The sequence below is a fragment of the Alosa alosa genome, chromosome 11 (genome assembly GCF_017589495.1).
Source record: "Alosa alosa isolate M-15738 ecotype Scorff River chromosome 11, AALO_Geno_1.1, whole genome shotgun sequence".
NCBI classification, from domain to species: domain Eukaryota; kingdom Metazoa; phylum Chordata; class Actinopteri; order Clupeiformes; family Clupeidae; genus Alosa; species Alosa alosa.
The window spans coordinates 24518833-24538718 of NC_063199.1; the positions used below are offsets into that span (position 1 = coordinate 24518833).

The 19886-nt window shown below is 39.4% G+C and overlaps 1 pseudogene; it reads left to right on the forward strand.

Annotated features, from left to right (window-relative positions):
- Positions 1-2044: 2044 nt before the first annotated feature.
- Positions 2045-15846, forward strand: LOC125302812 (annotated as a pseudogene).
- The last annotated feature ends 4040 nt before the right edge of the window (positions 15847-19886 follow it).

Sequence of the window (19886 nt, forward strand, 5' to 3'; positions counted from 1 at the left end):
TTCCTGGTCATTTTTTGCTTCTATATTAAATAAGATTATTGGTGTGTAAATGATGTTTGTTAATCACCTACAGAACTCACCTAGTACTAGTGAATCATGAATGTAATATTATTTCAGATCCACACATTTTAAGGTTCAAAATAAACATTAGTTTTATGACATTTTCACTAAATTCGTTATTTTCCCCACTTTCGTTTCATTTAGTACTGGTGAAAATTATGAATGTAATATTATCTCAGATCCACACCTTTTAAGGTTCAAAATAAAACATTATATTATTAGTTTTATTACATTTTCACTAAATTCTTCATGCACCAGCAATCGGAGTTTTATGATTGCTTATTGCCTCCTCAAGACAAGACCGGTCCATTCCCTGGAGGATGAGGAGCAAAGTATAAGTATAAGTATAGTAAGTATATATACTCTTTTGATCCCGTGAGGGAAATTTGGTCTCTGCATTTATCCCAATCCGTGAATCAGTGAAACACACAGTGAACACACAGTGAGATGAAGCACACACTAATCCCGGCACAGTGAGCTGCCTGCAACAACAGCGGTGCTCGGGGAGCAGTGAGGGGTTAGGTGCCTTGCTCAAGGGCACTTCAGCCGTGCCTACTGGTCGGGGTTCAAACCGGCAGCCCTCCGGTTACAAGTCCAAAGCGCTAACCAGTGGGCCACGGCTGCCCCCTCAAGAGACAGCCGCATCCTTTCCTTACTTTTGAGTTCATTCTTCCCCCCTTTACTCTTTATTCATTCATTCATTCATTCATTCATTCATTCATTCATTCATTCAAAGCCATGTTCTTTTCACACCAGATCACATGGCCCGTGATCTGTATACACCTGCTTTATCATAACTGAACATGATCTTGCACCTGCTTTATTATAGCTGAACATGATCTTTATACACCCCATACCTACTTTAACATCAATCATTTCTTAATCAAAATCACAATTTAAACTAATGCAATTAGCAAATCGAAGGTTGCCATTAATCGTGTAGCTTTCATCTCACGATTATTTGAGAGTATTTTGCTTCTCCATGACGCAACATGAAGCAGCTTAGTGCTGTTTTTGCCCAAGAAGTAATATTTCAGTCATTTCTAAATATATGTTATACCCTAGTCAGGTGAATATTGAACTAAACTTGTATAATCACAAAATCTGTCTGCTATTAGATACTGCATTTTCTCCAAATTGTTCAGCCCTAGTTGAAGGTGAAACTCAACATATTTGTTTTCCTACATAACCATTCATCTACCTGCAATTATGCTGTAAACAGCACATGAGAACTTTATTTGACAAAGTTATTATTTCATATTTGACATAGTGTAATTGCTCTGCTTTTGGCTGACTGCATGCACTTACTGATTATGTGGTGATTAAGTTTTTCATTGCAATGATCAATTCAGATATGCAGAGTAGGCAATTCATATCGCACCATGTTTTTTCTCGATTGCTGAGATGCACTTAATGAAACTGGGATCTGCTTGATCTTGAGCTTCACCTTCTCAGCACAGCAGAAGTGATCTTGTGCAAACGTGTTAACACTGTTTCATTGGTTTAACACGTTTCACATCAATGAAAAATTTTTTCAATGTATGAAAAACATTTATTTTGCCAGATCGACACTGTAGATTTTGCCTGTTTGCCCATATCTGTGGGAAGAGAAACCCATGAGAGAACAGACTCTTGACCATATATACACAGAAACACTATTATCGTGATATCTAAAGTTACTTTATGAAAAAAAAAAGCCATCCCACATGGTGTTATTACATTATGTTTCCGGTGACATCATGACATGCGTTATATAAAGCTGTCTACATGTCTCTGTCTGACACATTCCTTTGCTAGTATTCCAAGAGGGGGAGTGAGTATAATCCATGTTGGTTCATTGAAAAAGGATTTTGTATTTGACACACACACACACATACACACACACACACACACACAGACACACACACAAATACGTTTTGTGTTGTTTATTTGTCCCCCAAAATGGGAATAATGTTATTTCACTTCTCTTCATCAAGTGCTCCACATGGCTGCATGGAAAATCAGCCTTGGTCTTTTGGCCCTTCTGTTGGTGTCTTCCATTAGAGCTGAGGTTAGTCACTCATTGTTCAGTCATTGTGTGTTGTGTGGGTGTGTGTGTGCACATGTTTGTCTGTCTATGTCTCTGTGAGTTTGTTTGTGTGTGTGTGTGTGTGTGTGTGTGTTACAATAGCTTTCATTGACTGACTCAAGTATATGTTTTCTTCTTCTGTCCACAATGTGATTGGTGTTCATGAAACCATGCAATCATGTAAGTTATTTACATAAGGTCTTAATAACTTGATCACACACGACATACATTTCTAATTGTTCAGTAGAAGGACATGATGTGATAACTATAATGCTAATCACAAACTTTACAACAGAGGCTCCCGAGGACGTGGATCTTTCCGTTTCTGAGATCATTGAGAAAGCAAACAAAAATGTTGGTAAGACACAATACTTTCCGGTGTTGGGGGCACCTCGGCTGAAAGTAATTGACACCGAATCATTTAAACCAAAATACTTATTATATTATATTCCACAACATCCTTTCTTTTAGTGCACAGATGAGCCTTTTGTGATTGACGACATCGCCTACAGTTCGGAGGAGGAGTACGAGAGAAATGCTGACCCCTGCACAAGCTCTGGCTGCATGTGGCCCAAATCAGGGGATGGGAATGTCTACGTACCTCACAAAATCCACGATCATTACTGTAAGTTTAACATGCTTTTTTCTTTCTATCTTTCACTTTTCCATGAACAATTAGCCATTTTTGGCATGCAATGTAATGACTAATTGCTATTGCTCTTATAACCACTAATGATATCGATATAATGTCAACAAAATACTATGATCATATTTTTAAAGAATAATGATTTTTTTATTATTATTACAGCTGATCGAGAGGAGTCTGTGATTTTGCGTGCACTGCAGTCTACGTGTATCCTGTATCAGATTTATTCCAAGGACTAATCAGAGAGCCTGGATCCACATCCTGTCTCTCAATGGGTAAATGCCCCTGGCCCTGCCTAGCATAATCACTCAACTACATGGGCCCAATTTTCGACCTGGGGCATGGCAGAAAACAGGTTATTTTCCTGGCGCAACGTTTAAATTCTTAGTTTGCACGTCTCTTTTTTTGAGCAACGCGCCAAGAGGTATGGCAACTAATGACCTGAGGAGGGATCTGGCACGTTGTCTAAGTTGTCTCGCAAGCAGATTCCTTCAAATGCACCGCTGACTATCAAAATACCGATGCATTGTTTGAAGTTGCGCACGCTGTTAAAGGGAATGACATATGTCATTCTCATTAGTTTAAACGATGTTATGCCCAAAACACACCCATGTCTGATTAAGAAACATAAGGCTCACCTTCTTGCGCCATTTTCCAGACGTTTCATAACTACACTGTAAAATCCAATAAGTAAACCTTACTTAAAAAAACCATGGAAACCGATTGCCTTGAAAAATCAGACTAAAGTGGACTAGGATTCTAAAACTGAGCTTACAAGCAATTCCTTAGTGTAGTGTATTAACACTACAGCAAATTCATCTTTAACCTACCTAGGTATTGCAAGTGAAGTGTACTTTAGTTTTCATTCATAAAACTCATGTTCTGAAGTTGAGGTAACTAATCAACCAATTCCTCATATCTGGAATATGTAGTAACAGTTACTTGAACAGCAAGTTAATCTTACTTGGTGAAACCATGGAAACCGATTGCCTTCAATTTAGCAAGTAAATATTACTCATATACACAAGTTTGAATACAAATAGGCTCTATTCTAAAATAATGACATTTACAACTGCATCAAGGTACAAATACGGCTTTGAATTATTTATTATTCTTGTAAAAACAACAAAATTGTGTCGTTTTAATAATAATAAAAAAAAAAACACAAACATCTTAAAATGTCTTAAATGGCAGCAACAACCTACATCTTCCTTTTTTTCTCCTTGAACATTTTATAAAAATCTTTTTAAAAGGCCTGAAACTAAAATATACACACTTTAAAGTATCTCAGTAGCCTGTACCAAATAAAAATCAACACAGTAGTCTAACGTAAATTAACACAATACATGAAAAATACTGTCTTCTTAAAGGGATATTCCACCGTTTCATTTTCCACCTCTCCGTGAGTTACCTTTCTCCAGTTCATCCAGCCATTCTCTAAGACTGGCGATACCACTTTTAGCTCCAGCCTAGCATAGATCATTGAATCGAATTAGTCCATTAGCATCACAAGCCTGCTAGCATCCGTTTAAAAGTGACTAAGATTCCCGGTAATTTTCCTATTTAAAACTTGTCTCCTTTCAAGTAAGAAAGTGTAATAAGACCAATGGAAAATCAAATGTAGAGATTGTCTAGGCTGATTTGACATGGAACTATACTCTCATTCAGGCGTAATAATCCAGTCACTAACCGATTCGTCTGCTGCAGCTCAACTTTGTTGCTGGAAGTTAGCCTACAGGGACTATTTTCAGGTGCTGCATGATATCATTGTGCTGCTGTGCCCATGGTGTTCCTTGATTATTACGCTGGAATGAGAGTATAGTTCCATGTCAAATCAGCCTAGAAAATCGCCACGTTTAATTTTCCGTTGGTCTTATTACACTTTCTAACTTGAAAGGAGACAAGTTTTAAATAGGAAAATTCCTGGAAATCTTAAGTCACTTTTAAACGTGATAAGCTAATGGTCTAGTCAGATTCAATGATCTATGCTAGGATGGAGCTAAAACTAGTATCGCCAGACTCGGAGAACGCCTGGATGAACTGGAGAAAGGTAAAAATCAATTGTTTAACTCAAGGGGAGGTGGAAAATGAGTGTAATTCCTCAAATGGTGGAATATCCCTTTAAACATCTCTTAAAACTTAAATCGGGCCACCAATTTATAGGGCCAAATTCTAAATGACTTACCACCACAGACTTAAAGGGGAATTCCGGTATGATATTGACCTAAAGTGTGTTGAAAAGTGTGTGTCGGCTTGTCCCCTGCACTCCGAAATCTGGCACTAGTTAGCCGATGCTACCAACAGCTTTTTCAATAGGGTTGCCTCGGCATCGGCCTAGCCATGCAAATAAATCACTGTTTCAAAGCATTTACGAGGCTCAAAATATCTCCACACTTCATTGGTAGACTTCCGAGGGCCCTGACATTTAAAACGAGACATTGAGAACTTGGAAAAAGCACTGGTAGTTTATTTACAAGACGATTTATACAGACAGTACCTTAAGAAAGTTTACCGTTCGCAGCCATCTTGAATTTAGTCACGATAAGTCGAGCGACGAGTACTAATGAACAGGTATGATAAGGGATCAGATTCCAAAAATAATTCTGTGGAAATGCATGTATTCCAGTTGCTTCCAGTAGCAGCAACTGAAATCCATGCATTTCCACAGAATTGAGTTTACCAATGAAGTGTGGAGATACTTTGAGCCTCATAAATGGTGTAAAACAGTGATTTATTTGCATGGCTTGACCGATGCCGAGGCACCCCCATTGAAAAAGATGTTGGTAGCATCGGCTAGCTAGCGCCAGATTTCGGAGTGCAGGGGACAAGCCGAAATGAGCTATGAGACATACGTTCACACTCGGCATCATGTTTCAACACACTTTAAGTCAATATCACACCAGAATTCTCCTTTCAGTTTAGAACCATATAAGCTCAAAAAATAGAAAACATCTCAGCAGAATATTTTAAAGACTTTGCCATTTTGGTGGTAGCTTGTTCTGACCCAAACCAAGCATCACCTTTTGAATGAAATTCAATGTATTTTTCATTGACTTGGGGTAATCAAGGTGTAAGGCATATGATAACCCAAACAAGATGCAGAGTGCCTCAGGCAAACTTTTGAGACCATCCATTACCAGCCTCCCCTCAATGATGATGGCTGTAGACACTGGCTCCAGGTGGATAAGAGTTAGATCAACCGGTGTGTCATCATCACCGACCGTCAGCAGCCCAAAGGAGACTTGTGCCCACACGTTCTCACCATCAGTAACCTGTAAAACAAATAGAAACACAAAGGCAACAGTTAAATATATGACTGATTAGTTATTAGCGTCCAAACTGTACCTTGCTGAAATATAAAATAAATTAAACGTAAACGGTAATGCTGCTGCAAGTAATCCAAGCTTTGTGTTGATCTCTTGAGGATGTCATCAGCATGAAATGATACAAAAGATTTAGAAACATACAAGCAATTTTCAGCATTGAATTACATCCATGGAAACTTACCACTTACCGTAAATGGTGTAAACCAGTGATTTATTTGCATGGATAGGCCCGATGCCGAGGCACCCCATCGGAAACCTGTTGGTAGCATCAGCTAATAGCGCCAGATTTCGGAGTGCAGGGGACAAGCCGAGATGAGCTATGAGACAAATGTTCAAGGTATCATGTTTCAACACACTTTAGGTCAATATCATACCGAACATCTCCTTTAAATGTTGAATACACACGAGTATGAAAATCACACCCTTCATATGGGCATGGAATGTTAATTTCAAATGACTACGCACATGTGAAAAAATCTGCTTCAGTGCAGGGCTCCCCATATGACTAAAAAGTGCATAAACAGTCCATATGAAGACAAGGTATTGGTTGTTGCCGAATAAACCCGCCATGTCTTAGACGATAATGCTTAAATAACTGACCTCTTTTGTCTGCCGAAAAAATGCAATGTGTACATTTCCACTGCATGCTTACACTACCATCTTCTAAATTCGCAGCTAACCTTAACTTTGATTCCTGTATTCACTACCTCCTGCTTTAAAATTCTAAATTAGCTGCCAACTTCGAATTGGACAGTAATTTACTAGTAGTTAAAGTTACACATTAATTTATCCAACTGTTAATGCAAAACATCTGTGGGAACCCAAAACATGCCTGGGCAAAATAAAAACAGTTCACCAACATGTATATCCTTACAGCTTACCACAAAGTCTTCCGAAAGGAAAAGGTCTGATGTTTATTTTTTATCTTCTGAATGCTTTCAACAACGATTCTTCGGAAGAGCAAACTGAGAGGGCGAAAATTCAAATCACTCCAGCACAGTAACGTTAACGTCTTCCTTGCATGCTCCCACTTCTTCTTCTTCTTCTTCCCTGCAGAAATACGCGCAAGGGCGCCTCCTAATGGTAGAAATTTGTCACTGTTGAGGTTACTTGTCTCAGACAAGTTGACCTCAGTCTTATTATATGAAGTAACATGCTTTTTTTCAACATGGAAGTAACTGTTACTTTACTCTAATCATTAAGATGCACACATTTGTTGCTGAAAGTAAAGTAAACAAGGTTAATGCAAGTTTACACAAGTGTTAGATTTTACAGTGTAAACCACACCCAATATGAACTGGACAAACCCCGAAATTTGTTTAAAATATTCGCCAATGACCATACGTTTTAGACTGTCATGATAAGGCCCTATGTGTGTTTCCATCGCTCAAACAAATCACTGTGTACTATACTATTGTAGAATCTTTCGTAAACAATGGAACACAAATGAACAGAAAAGAATATTGGTTTTAATGTTTTAACCTCACATCATGTTTTAATGATACAAACCACAATGTAACTGCTCACATATTCTGCTGGTGGACTGCAGGTGTTATTCCCATGTGGGGCGCCGAGGTCAGGAGCAGAGTCTCTCTCTGAATCGCCAGGGCTGCGTCTACCACCACACCGTCCAGCACGAGCTGCTGCACGCTCTGGGCTTCAACCACGAGCAGACCCGCAGTGACCGGGACAACCACATCAAAATCCTCTATGAGAACATCGAGCCCAGTATGTAACCTACATGTGCTATTGCAAGTATAGTACTAGCATCTTGAAGCACAAGCCACTGCAATATACAACACATTTGACAGCAGTTCAACAATATGCAGTCTGTTTCCACCAGAGCTTGCTTACTTTTCTCTTCCTGTGTGCTGTTATTAACAGTGATGGCGTACAACTTTGACAAGATTGAAACTCTGAACCAGGAAACTCCTTATGACTACAACTCTGTCATGCATTAAGTATAAGTATAAGTATAAGTATATATACTCTTTTGATCCCGTGAGGGAAATTTGGTCTCTGCATTTATCCCAATCCGTGAATTAGTGAAACACACACAGCACACAGTGTACACACAGTGAGGTGAAGCACACACTAATCCGGCGCGAGTGAGCTGCCTGCATCAACAGCTTTCGGGGAGCAGTGAGGGGTTAGGTGCCTTGCTCAAGGGCACTTCAGCCTACTGGTCAGGGTTCGAACCAGCAACCCTCCGGTTACAGGTCCGAATTGCTAACCAGTAGGCTATGGCTGCCCCCCCATTACCACAGGTGCATACAAGTGTGACCTCTAGACATGAGGCCAGGTCGTCCTCAAACCATGCAGCTGTTTTACTCTGCTGTATTTCGCAATGGTAACAGGGGTAAGGCAATATATTGCTTTCCCTAATTCTGTACTCTTTTCACTTTTTTACCCTGGGATTCACCCTCAGATCTAGTTTTTTTTTTTTTTTTTTTTTTTTTTATTTGCAAACATCATTGACATTACAGAAAATGCAACACTACGACATGCACATGAATACTACATCGACAAACAGGCGTACATTACATAAACACATACTGTAACTTAACAAGACATCACATTGACTTGGCTTCCACAAACATAACACAACATAACATTAATAACAGAAAGGCTAAGGATGATTTGCGTCCAGGATGATTACAGATATGATTATCAGGGATGAAATTGATGACCGGAATGAAAAGAAGGGGGGATGGGGGGGTGCGGATGGTAGCTCTAAGAGTGTGAATGAGGTGGTGTTGGGATGGGGGTGGGGATGGGGGGTGAGGGGTAGTGAGTATGTGAGGATGGATGTGTGTGTGTGTGTGTGTGTGTGTGCGCATATGTATAAGGCTGGTTTGCTGTTGGGCCAGGAGGAGAGAAGCTGGAACATAGAGAGGGAGGGTTTCAGGAGAGGAGTTGTAATTATTCTATTAATGATAAGTATAATAATAGGAATAACTGATTGCCTGGTTGATTGCCTGACTGATTGCCAACCTGGGCACCCATTAATGGCCACAGTTCCACCCAGCCCCTGCAGTTATACTGCGACGAGCTGACAGAGGGGAGGACCTGCGTGCCACCCATCGCCTCAGGCCCCAGCATATGCACACATCCCCACTACCACGACCAACCACACTCGCCCCCAGACCTTCACCCAACACGCCACTCTTGACCTAAATATGTACAGTATGTGAATGGCTAGGTTGAGGGGTCTATCTAGAATGTAGCATTAAAAGAAGTGGGCATGCATGGTGAATATCTGTCAGGATTTCCCCATGCACACCACACTTACCCTGTGTAAGATGTATGCCTCAACAATGTGTGCATTAAAATAAGTGAGGCATGCAGATAGACACCTGATGAGGCATCTACCTGCACTCCACTCTTACCCCTAGCCTGTTTTGTAGTTTTTGTTTATGTATGTCACCTAACATGTAGTGCGATAAAAAAGAGAGTAAAGCGTGCTGTGTGCTTCCAGGACAAGGCGTGTGCATGAGCGTATGAGGAGGGTGCACACCGGGGGCCCAGGGCCAATAGATAACCCACAGGACCCAACCAATGCAAAACCACACAGCGACCATGCCAGGGACCGAGTCTCCCAAGCCATCCAATGGGGCCCGGCAGAATAACGATGGGAGAGGCAGAGAAAGAGTGAAATTAGTAAAGTTATCAGAGAATGTAAATAAAGGGGGAGGGGAAAGAAGGGGATGCTATTTATATTACTACTAATAATAATAATAATAATAATAACAATAATAGTTCCAGCTACCCTCCCCTGCCTAGTGTTCGATGATATGTGTATCTGTTGATAAAGTGTGTTATGATCGTGTGGAGATGGAACTCAGGCAAAGAGGGTCAGGACTGTAAGTAGGTGATAAAGGGGTACCAAGGAGAGGTTGTATCCTGAGTATTGATTAAGTTTGTAGTTGATAGGTTTTCTAATGATATATAGTCTGTTAACAAGTTTTTCCAATGAGTGATGTGAGCTTTTTTCCTAGATTTCCAGTTCATGAGGATTGTTTTCTTGGCGATAGTCAGCTACCAGTAGTGTTTTATTGCGGAGTTGCTTAAATTGACTGTGGATGTATCACCAAGTATGCATAAGGAAGGGATGCTGGGATGTGACAGCCAAAGATGGAAGAGAGAGATTTTGTGACACTCACCCAGAAGTGGTTGATTGGAGTGCAATGCCAAACCGCATGAATGTATGTATCTGGGTTATTTTGTGTGCAGTGAGTGCAAAGATCCGAGCCAAACCCCATTTTTGCCAATTTATGTGCAGTGTAGTGGAATCTGTGAAGAACCTTGTATTGTATTAGTTGTAGATTACTATTCTTTGTCATGAGGTAGATGTTTTTGCACATTTTGGTCCAGAAGTCGGCAACGGGGAGTAATTGATAAGTCTGATTCCCATTTGTGATATGGCAGGCCAATTGTTTTTCTGAACAAGATATAATTTTGTAAATTTGGGAGAGTATTTTTTTGGGAGAGGGAATATTAAGCAGCTCTGAGATTGGTGGGGGAATGTCAAGGTTAGCTGTCTGGATGTTAATTTTTCCTAGGATAGATGATTTAATTTGCAGGTATTGTAAGAAGTGTTTACTCGATGCCGTGCTTCTGGACCAAACAGGAAAATGAGGCCAGATTATTGTCTTGAAGAATGTGTTGAAGGTGAGTGATGCCCTTTCCCATCCATGTGTGAAAGTTAAGTGTTTTTATTGACGGTGAAATCTGGGTTATTCCAAATCGGGGTGCGAATTGATGGTGCTATAGGTGAATTAGTGATGTGGTAGAATCTCCACCAGGCTGTCAGAGTAGCTGAAATTGTTGGGGCTTTGAAGGATGGATGTTTTTGACCGACTGACTGCAGAAAGGGAGATCTGAGATTTTAATTTCTTTACAGATTGTTTGTTCTAGGTCTAACCAGGTGTTGTCTGAGGGGGTGGGGTGTAGCCATTTGTGGATGAAGTGGAGCTGGTTGGCCAGGGCATAGTGCTGGAAGTGTGGGGCCTCTAGTCCTCCCATTGCTTTTGGTTTTTGGAGAGTGGCGAGTTTGATCCTTGGGGTCTTATCTTTCCAGTAGAATTTAGTGATTAATGAATCGAGAGACTTAAACCAGAGGGTGGTGGGCTGGGTTGGAATCATAGAGAATAGATAGTTTATTTTGGGCAGTATTGTCATTTTGATTACTGAGATTCTACCCATGATGGATAATGGGGAGGTTCTTCCAGCGTTGAAGGTCATCATCTATTGAAGTGAGTAGAGGGGAATAATTTAGGCTAAATAAGTCTGACAGCCTGGGGAGACTTTTATCCCTAAGTAAGTGATATAGTTAGTGCAGAGTGGGATAGGTGAAGAGTTGGCTGTCACATCCCAGCTGTTGGGATGTAATGGGAGAACTGCAGATTTATTCCAATTGATTGAGTATTCAGAAATTTTAGAGAATGTGTCAATGAGTTTGATGGTTTCTTCTACTGATGTTGTGGGGTCTTGAAGAAAGAGAAGAATGTCGTCAGCATAAAGGCTGATTTTGTGATGCATATATGGAGTCTGGACACCTTTGATGAGGGGGTTCTGACGGATGGCAGCTGCTAGGGGTTCAATGAAGATTGTAAATAGTGAGGGGAGAGTGGGCACCCTGTCTAGTTCCCGGTGAAGAGTGAAACTTTGTGATGTTAGTCCATTGGTGATTACTGTGGCTGAAGGAGAGGTATATAGAAGTTTAATCCAGTTAATGAACGACTCCGAAGCCAAACCTCCCTAATGTGGAAAACAGGAAATTCCAGTTCACCCTATCAAAAGCTTTTTTCAAGGCCCAGAGTTGCTATGATGGTATTATCTTGAAAATTTGTAGAGTGATACATTATATTTAACAGTCTGCGGGTGTTGGTGGATGAAATTCTACCTTTAATGAAGCCTGTTTGGTCTGGGTGGATAATGGCTGGGGTGACCTCTGCTAATCTGTGTGCTAGCATTTTTTGCGATTATCTTATTGTCCACATTGAGGAGAGAAATTGGTCGGTAGCTGGATGGCAATGTTGGGTCCTTATTGGGCTTGAGGAGCAGTGAAATTGAGGCTGTGGTGGAACTAGTTGGAAGACGTCCTTTCTGTTTTGATTCATTAATCATTCTGATGAAAAGTGGAGCTAAGATGGTCCAAAATTGTTTGTAGAACTCAGCAGGAAAGCCATCGGACCTGGTGCTTTATTATCGGGCATCTGTTTCAGAGCATCAAACAGTTCTTGTTGAGTTATAGGTGATTCTAGGTTTTTATTTCGGTCTCATTGAGTTGTGGTAATTCGATGCTGTTTAGGAAAAGAGTCTATGAATTCCTGGTTGGGGTTTATTTCTGAAGAATATAGTTTATTGTAAAACTGGTAAAAAAACATGATTTATTTCTTCAGGTGAGCTGGTTAGCTTCCCTGCTGAGTTCTTTATGACCGGGATTGTTGATTTTTTCTTTGTTACGTTGGATTTGATTGGCTAAGTATTTACCTGATTTATTGCTATGGTGGAAGTTTTCCTGCCTTAGACGGTGAATCATAAATTGAGTGTGTTTATTGAGTATTTCATTGAGTTTGAATTTATGTTTCCTAAGTTTTGCCTGTGTTTCTTCAGTTGGGTTGCTTGCATTGGTTTCTTCTAACTGTTTAATTTTATTGTTGAGTTCTACTTCCTGTTCTTTTTCCTTCTTTTTTTGTATACTGAATATGAGATGATTCTTCCTCTGAGTACTGCTTTTCCTGTTTCCCACAGAAGGGAAGGAGATGATTCAGGGGAGCCGTTCATTTCTAGAAAGAATGCCCACTCTCTCCCAACAAAACTGATGAAATTTGGGTCTTGTAAGAGGGATGTATTAAAACGCCATTTGCTAATTGGTCGCTGTTGGTTCGTTATGTTCCATTTAATTGTAACTGGGGCATGATCGCTAATGACTATGGGATGAATAGTTGAATCAGAGATATTTTTCATTATAGAGTTGCTGGTTAGAAAATAATCAATACGGGAATAGGAGTGGTGGACCGGAGAGAAAAAAGAGTAGCATTTGGAGTCTGGGTGCTGAAGCCGCCAACAATCGCCAAGGCCAGAATCGCCATGAACTGTTTTATTGTTTTTGTGGATTGCCAGATTCGTTTGCTTTTAGAGTGATCAGATCTGTCAAATGTGGGGTCTAACACTGTATTAAAGTCGCCTGCAATTATGATGGGACAGCCCGATAGAGTTGAGATGGAGGTGAAGAGGTTCTGAAAGAAAACTGGGTTGTCTGTATTAGGGCCATAAACATTAACAATTGTTACAGGGGCATTGTGAATTGAGATGTTTATGATGACAAAACGTCCTTCTGGGTCTGTGATGGTGGCGTTATGGATGAATGAGATTCTTTTGTTAATCAGAATGCAAACTCCCCTTTGTTTTGTATTGTAATGAGATGAGAAAATGTGATTGAATTGTCTTGATTTGATGCGGGTGTAGTCTAATTCTGAGAGATGAGTTTCTTGTAGGAGACATATGTCAGCTTTTAAACTATCCAAATGATTTAAGATTTTCAGCCTCTTTGCCTGAGATCCAATCCCACGGATGTTCCAGGTCAGGAATGTAAGTGTTACCATGTTGTGATTGTACAGTTATGAAAATGTTTGATAAGGTGGGTATTGTGTGTGTGAGAGTGTGTGCAGGTGTCAGTTAGATAGGAGAGGGGGAAGGGGGGGTGGAGGAATAGGTGTGTAATGTGGTGTGCTTGAATGAGATGTAAAGGGTAGGGGCTGAGAAGAATATAGAGCATAAAGAGGTAGGAATTTGGTTCTGGAGTGGTGACAGCATGAACATTTCCTGTTTAGCATTGAAAACATACAGATCATAATTTGACTTTAGCCTATAGACATAATAAACAAAAACAGACAGGACACACAAGCAAACATGTATAGACAAAACACCATGAATAACATTAAACATTGAGAGAGCAAAAGAGAATGGGTGGGTAGGGGGAGCAAAAGGAATGAAACATAAGAAGAGAGAAGAGAGAGGTGATCCAAGCATCAGTAGGCAGTGGGTTAGAGAGAGTTGAGGGTGACAATGTTATAATCAAGATGTATGTTGGCATGATGTATGATGTGCTATAGCCAGGTGGTGATATTGGGGTTGCGATACAGAGTTCCATTGACATACAGTTTATCGACTGACAGTGCTGCTCGTTTGCCCTCTTGCCTGAGTTGTTTCATTATGGGCAAGAGGGCTCTTCTTCTTTCCTGTATTACTTGTGGGAATTGGTCGTTTAGTCCGAATGAAGTGCCTTTCAGTTCTTTCCCTTTGCTTTTGATGAGTTCTTTGTGTTTGAAGTGTTCGAACTTGGCGATAATTGGAGGAGGTTTTTTATTGTCTTTGGAAGTGAGACGGTGTACACGGTGGAAGGTAATCTTGTCAACTGTTTCTGGCGGTAGTTTGAGAGATGACTGCAAGAATTCTTTAACTGCTTTCTCTGGGTCGTCGGGTGTATCTTTAGAAGTTGGCAGGGGAATTCCAGAAAAAATGAGGTTATCGCGCATGCTGCGGCACTGGAGGTCTAGGATTGTTTCTTTCATGATCCGATTTTCGCTGGTGAGTTGATTAACATGGTCGGATAAGTTTGTAATATTTCCTTTGAGTTCACGGTTTTCTAATGCGAGTGTGTCGATCTGTGATTGGGAAAATTCGAGGCTGGCTTTTAAGTCCTTAATATCTGCGTGCAGATGTTCCAGTATTGCAAGTTTGTTGTTTATGGATTGTAGTAAACTGACCTCGATGGATGTAGAAGTAGCGCAAGCGGTAGGTGATTCTGGTTCAGTCTCTGTTGAGTAGTCACGAGTGCGTTACTTGCTGGGTTCAGATGACATAACGTCCAGAATGAAGAGGTTGCCGTTGGAAAAGGTGGAGAATATAATCCGGTTTTTTGACCCTCAGATCTAGTTTTGACATCAATACCAGGGGCCCGGTATAAGGCCCTCTAGTACCTCTTTGATACCACTGTTGTACCCTTGACCAAACTAATAGTAATCACTTTGCTTTTATAATCCAGTCAGAATGAAACCGTGATTTTAGCCGACTTAAGCCTATGGTACGGTCCCGCGTCTGCGTCCCGCGCACGCGGCACTGGTGAGCGCGTGACGAGAATTGCGTCATTTTTACAGCATGCGTCGCGTCTTTGAGTCGACCGAAATTTACTCGTTCACACTTTCCCCTGTGTTGTTACTGAAATGATGTCAGATGGTCATTTGTGCTAGGGTGAAAATTAGATTAACGCTTATGCTAATGAAGCTATTTGCAGTGAATCACTGGTAATGTGCATCTAAGCACTCTGCACACCACAACAACTGAATCAGCTAAGTAAAAAATGTGTGTTAGCCACCAAACTTTTTGGCCTCAACTGTACAAAATTGAATGGTCCATTCTTTCATCCATCCCCACCAAGTTTTATAAAAATCAGAATGCTAGCTCGGACAAAAAACAAAATGTGGAATATATGCTATACTTTGGAGTTTTACTGAACTTTGCACATGTAATGGCAATGATTGTGTTATGTTGTCTTTTTTCAGAACTGCCTTTTCAATTAACAAAGAGCCCACCATGGTGCCTATTCCTGACCCCAACGTAGAGATTGGAAAAGCAAGAGAGATGAGTGAGAATGACATCCTCAGGCTGAACAGGCTCTACAAATGTATGAAAAAAGGAGACCGTCCTTGAGTCAGTACGTCAGAAAGTTTTGAAAGAAAACTGCCAGTGATGTTTATTTAGGCAGAATAATTTGAAATGAATGACATCATAATAAACTGTGCTGGAACCCAAAATAAAAACATTTCGTTGCTGAAAGTTTGTGTTATTGTCTTTACTACGGGGAAATTCTGAAAATCCCACAGATATTTCCCCTGGATTGTTTAACTGTTATAGCAAGTGCTTTGAATATTGTATGTTACTTGTTCCTCTCGCAGGCACACATACAATGTGAGTGTATATGATAATAATATACTAAACATGAGGCAAATGATCTGCAATTGCATAATTTTTTTCCAATTCAAATAAGTTGGAATTCTCTCTCTACTGCCCCATAGTGGCACTTGTCAGACTTGTTCTAGTGTTCATGAGCTATCATTACAGTTTTTCTCGATTGCTTTTACCTGCTTAAGTAAACTGGAACCCATTTGATCTTCATGACTACATTCTTTGCACAGCAGAAGTCATCTCTTGTGAATGTGTTCACACATTTTCATTGGGTTTACACATTTCTCACACCCTTTTGCAAAACAGTTAACACAGGTGTCATTCAAAAGCCCCAAACTCTATTGGTTTTCCCATGCTAAACAAAAGTAAAACATCTTTTCACAGGTGGTATAGATTCCTTGTATAAGTCTGAATCTCTGATACACCTGTGTGAAACTCCTTTGCACAATTCTTCAATCAGCAATCATTCATTATACATAAGAGATGTCTGTTCTGTGTTGCTATTTGCAAGTATGGATCTAATGCACATTTAGACAATACTGTATTGCCTATTTGGTGGAGAAAACAGTACAAAAGGTGACAAGTTATAGTTCATTGAAATTTACTGTATCTTGCTAGGTATTTACTGTATGTCTTACATGTCAATGGCAGTTACATCTTGGGAGGAATTAATAAATTAATTTTTTATTCAGTACATTTTGTCTTTTCACAGTTTTTTTCTGATAGGCCTACCAGAAAAATGAGAAAGTAATGGAACAAACATAGCAAAAATGCTCATTTTGATTTTGCATTTTGTTGTCCAGTGTGTAATGATTGATTAAAGAGTGTTTTTTAATTGGCAACAAGTTGTAGTGTTTGAAGGCAAGATTTGCTTTTGCTGCATGTTTTAAGTGTTTTGAGAGAGTAACAGCCTTTTGCAAGCAAAATGTGTCATTTTGTCCAGAGTGCTTTTGTTCAGACACGGGTGTTAACTGTTTTGAGAGTGTGAATTTAGAGTTGACACAGGTATCAAAACGATCGAGGAAAAACTGTAATGCTGAAATCAAACAATGTAGAAACAAATCAAGATCAAACTCATTTTTATTGATGAAACAGACTTTTTTAAAAGATCACATCCTTAACTGAAAATAGTTATGTGCTGTTTTGCTAAATGATTAATTATTTTACATGCCATGCAATCAGTAGTTCTCTTTCATCCTCTCATGTTCAAGATCCACCAACGACAGGGACGTCCGTACCTCTGCAGAAGCATCCAATTGCACCAAGTCTAGCTCTGACAGACAAAAGCACGGGTTTCCACAGATAGACCCACCCCCACCCCCACCCCCCACACCGATGGTATTAAAGATGATGTGTAGAATAAAAAAAAAAACACATTTTTACCTTGGGTTTGTTGAATAGGGAGTTTGGTGCATGGCCACAAAGTTATTGTGAACTGGAAATACAGTTGTTTTCTCCTTAATATGCAAATCTTGGACTTTGAAATGACCACTAAAAAGCAGTTGAATCTAATCAAAGACAGACTATGACGCAAATACAGACTGCCAGCATGTTTTAGGCAAGTATAGGTTCTCGTTTCTTGACGAGTGTTCTGCATAAAGGCATTTTGTGCCGTCCGTGTGCTGTTCAAATTCATTAAATAATCGGTGTATACTTTGTTTGGGATTTGATAGCCTTTTAGCTTATGTGCAGACAAAGCATCTCTGCTCTGTCTTTTCATTTTGGCAAGTAGCCGTATAATAAGCGGAATAATGTCAATATCGGAAAAAAAAAATACATTTTAGGGCATGTATTCTGCAATCTTTAGTGGAATCCATTTTAAAAGTAACCTTCACGACACTGCTAATCAGTATGTGTATTGTTGTGAGAATGCAGACAAACCAGTATGTGTGTGAGTTTGTTTAGTTATGTCAAGGTTATATTGTATGTGCTGAGGAGACACCAATTTCGATACTCAGTAACTGTTTTATCTGTGCTTCTTTTACAGTTTTTCTCAGTCGCTTTGGTGCTTTTTTCAGATCAGAATGAAAATTCTCATAACTATTAGTTCAACCTCCACAACATTTAGTCATTTGTGCACATCATAGTAGCAATTTCTCCTTCCTCTGAACAAATTGCAAATACTTTTGGACATGTATCAGTTGCTTTCATACAATTCTATGATGTTTTTTAACATTATCATTTGCTTATGTCATGTCAGTCAAAATGAACTATACTTATGAATGCTGAATAGTCGTTCCCAATAAAACTAATAGTCTTCATTTCATTGCTTGAGTCATTACATACAAAATTGTTGAACTAGTTATCAAATTCTGTCACAATGCTGTAGAATTGCAAAGAGCATACAGTAAAAATGTACGTATTCAGTGTCTTGTACTCACTTACTCACCTAACTACAGCAATGTGTAACTTTACTGTAGTTTTTAAATGGCTGTGCAAGTGCTGTATAGTGCTGTCTTGAGCATGTTCAGGTAGTGTCACTGAGTTCTGACCTTTTTTTGCATTGGAAAACACTGAGAGAACTGTCATAATGAAAACGTGACAAAGCCATTTGACTATCTTGTTCATAAACGATGGTGTCAAGACTTCTAATTTTGATGACACTGACAGTTTCATTGACATGAATACCTGCTTTTGAGGAATGGACTATCCATTTTGAGCAAGTGACGTGCTTTTGCAGGTCACCCACTATGTTTTGCAGTTTGCACTAATTGTTTTAAGAATTGCACTAACTGCATGTGCAAATGTTACTAGTGATGTGAGAAAAGCACCAAAGCGACTGAGAAAAACTGTAAGCCAAAATCATCGGTAAACTTCCAATCAAAGAAGTGTGTTGCTGGAGGTTCATCCCTTCCTCTGCATTATCTGCCCTCTTTTTGTTAGGACAGAATATCATCATAGACAGATAGATAGATAGATCGATAGATAGATAGATAGATAGATAGACGATAGATAGATAGATAGATATATGATAGATAGATAGATAGATATATGATAGATAGATAGATAGATAGATAGATAGATAGATAGATAGATATATGATAGATAGATAGATAGATAGATAGATAGATAGATAGATAGATATAGATAGATAGATAGATAGATAGACACCTGTGATATATGATAGATAGATAGTTATGGTGTTACAGCATCAATTAATGATATAAACATATATCACACGTATATATATGTAAAAAATAAATACAATACAATACAATTCTCTGTGCAAGTGATTGTAAAATTGTACTGTATATTGTCTCAACGAATGTGATTCTCCTCTCACAAAGAGGAGCTATTGTTAATATGGCAGTGGGCAGGAATTATTTTCTATTACGGTTCTTGTTACAGCGAAGTTGAAGCAACCTCCAGCTGAAAAGACACTCATGACATTGTTTACATGATGGTGTAACTTAATCAAAGTACATGCTGTTTAAAACCAGCTGTATCAATAACCTCTTTTTAGTGATAGAAGGCCACATTTCAAGGTTTCATTTCCCAGGTGTTTAAGTTCAGTGAGAAACAGGCACATGTCACACCTCACAGTTCTCATTTAGATATCAAACCTTATCTTGACGTTGTTTTGGTTTTATCTAGCTCCATTACAAATTCTCTATATAAAGCGAATACTAACAGCAAGTTTAGGTTTCTCTGTTAGTTGGGTGACAGGTGAGCTACAGTCTTGTGTTGCGCATCTGATTGCAGCATATCCAATTAGGATTTATATTTACACTATTTTCTCTATTGTCATATTTTTGAATTTGTGTTATAATTGTGTAATTACACTATCTGATGTCCCTGTAGATTGCAGCTAGAA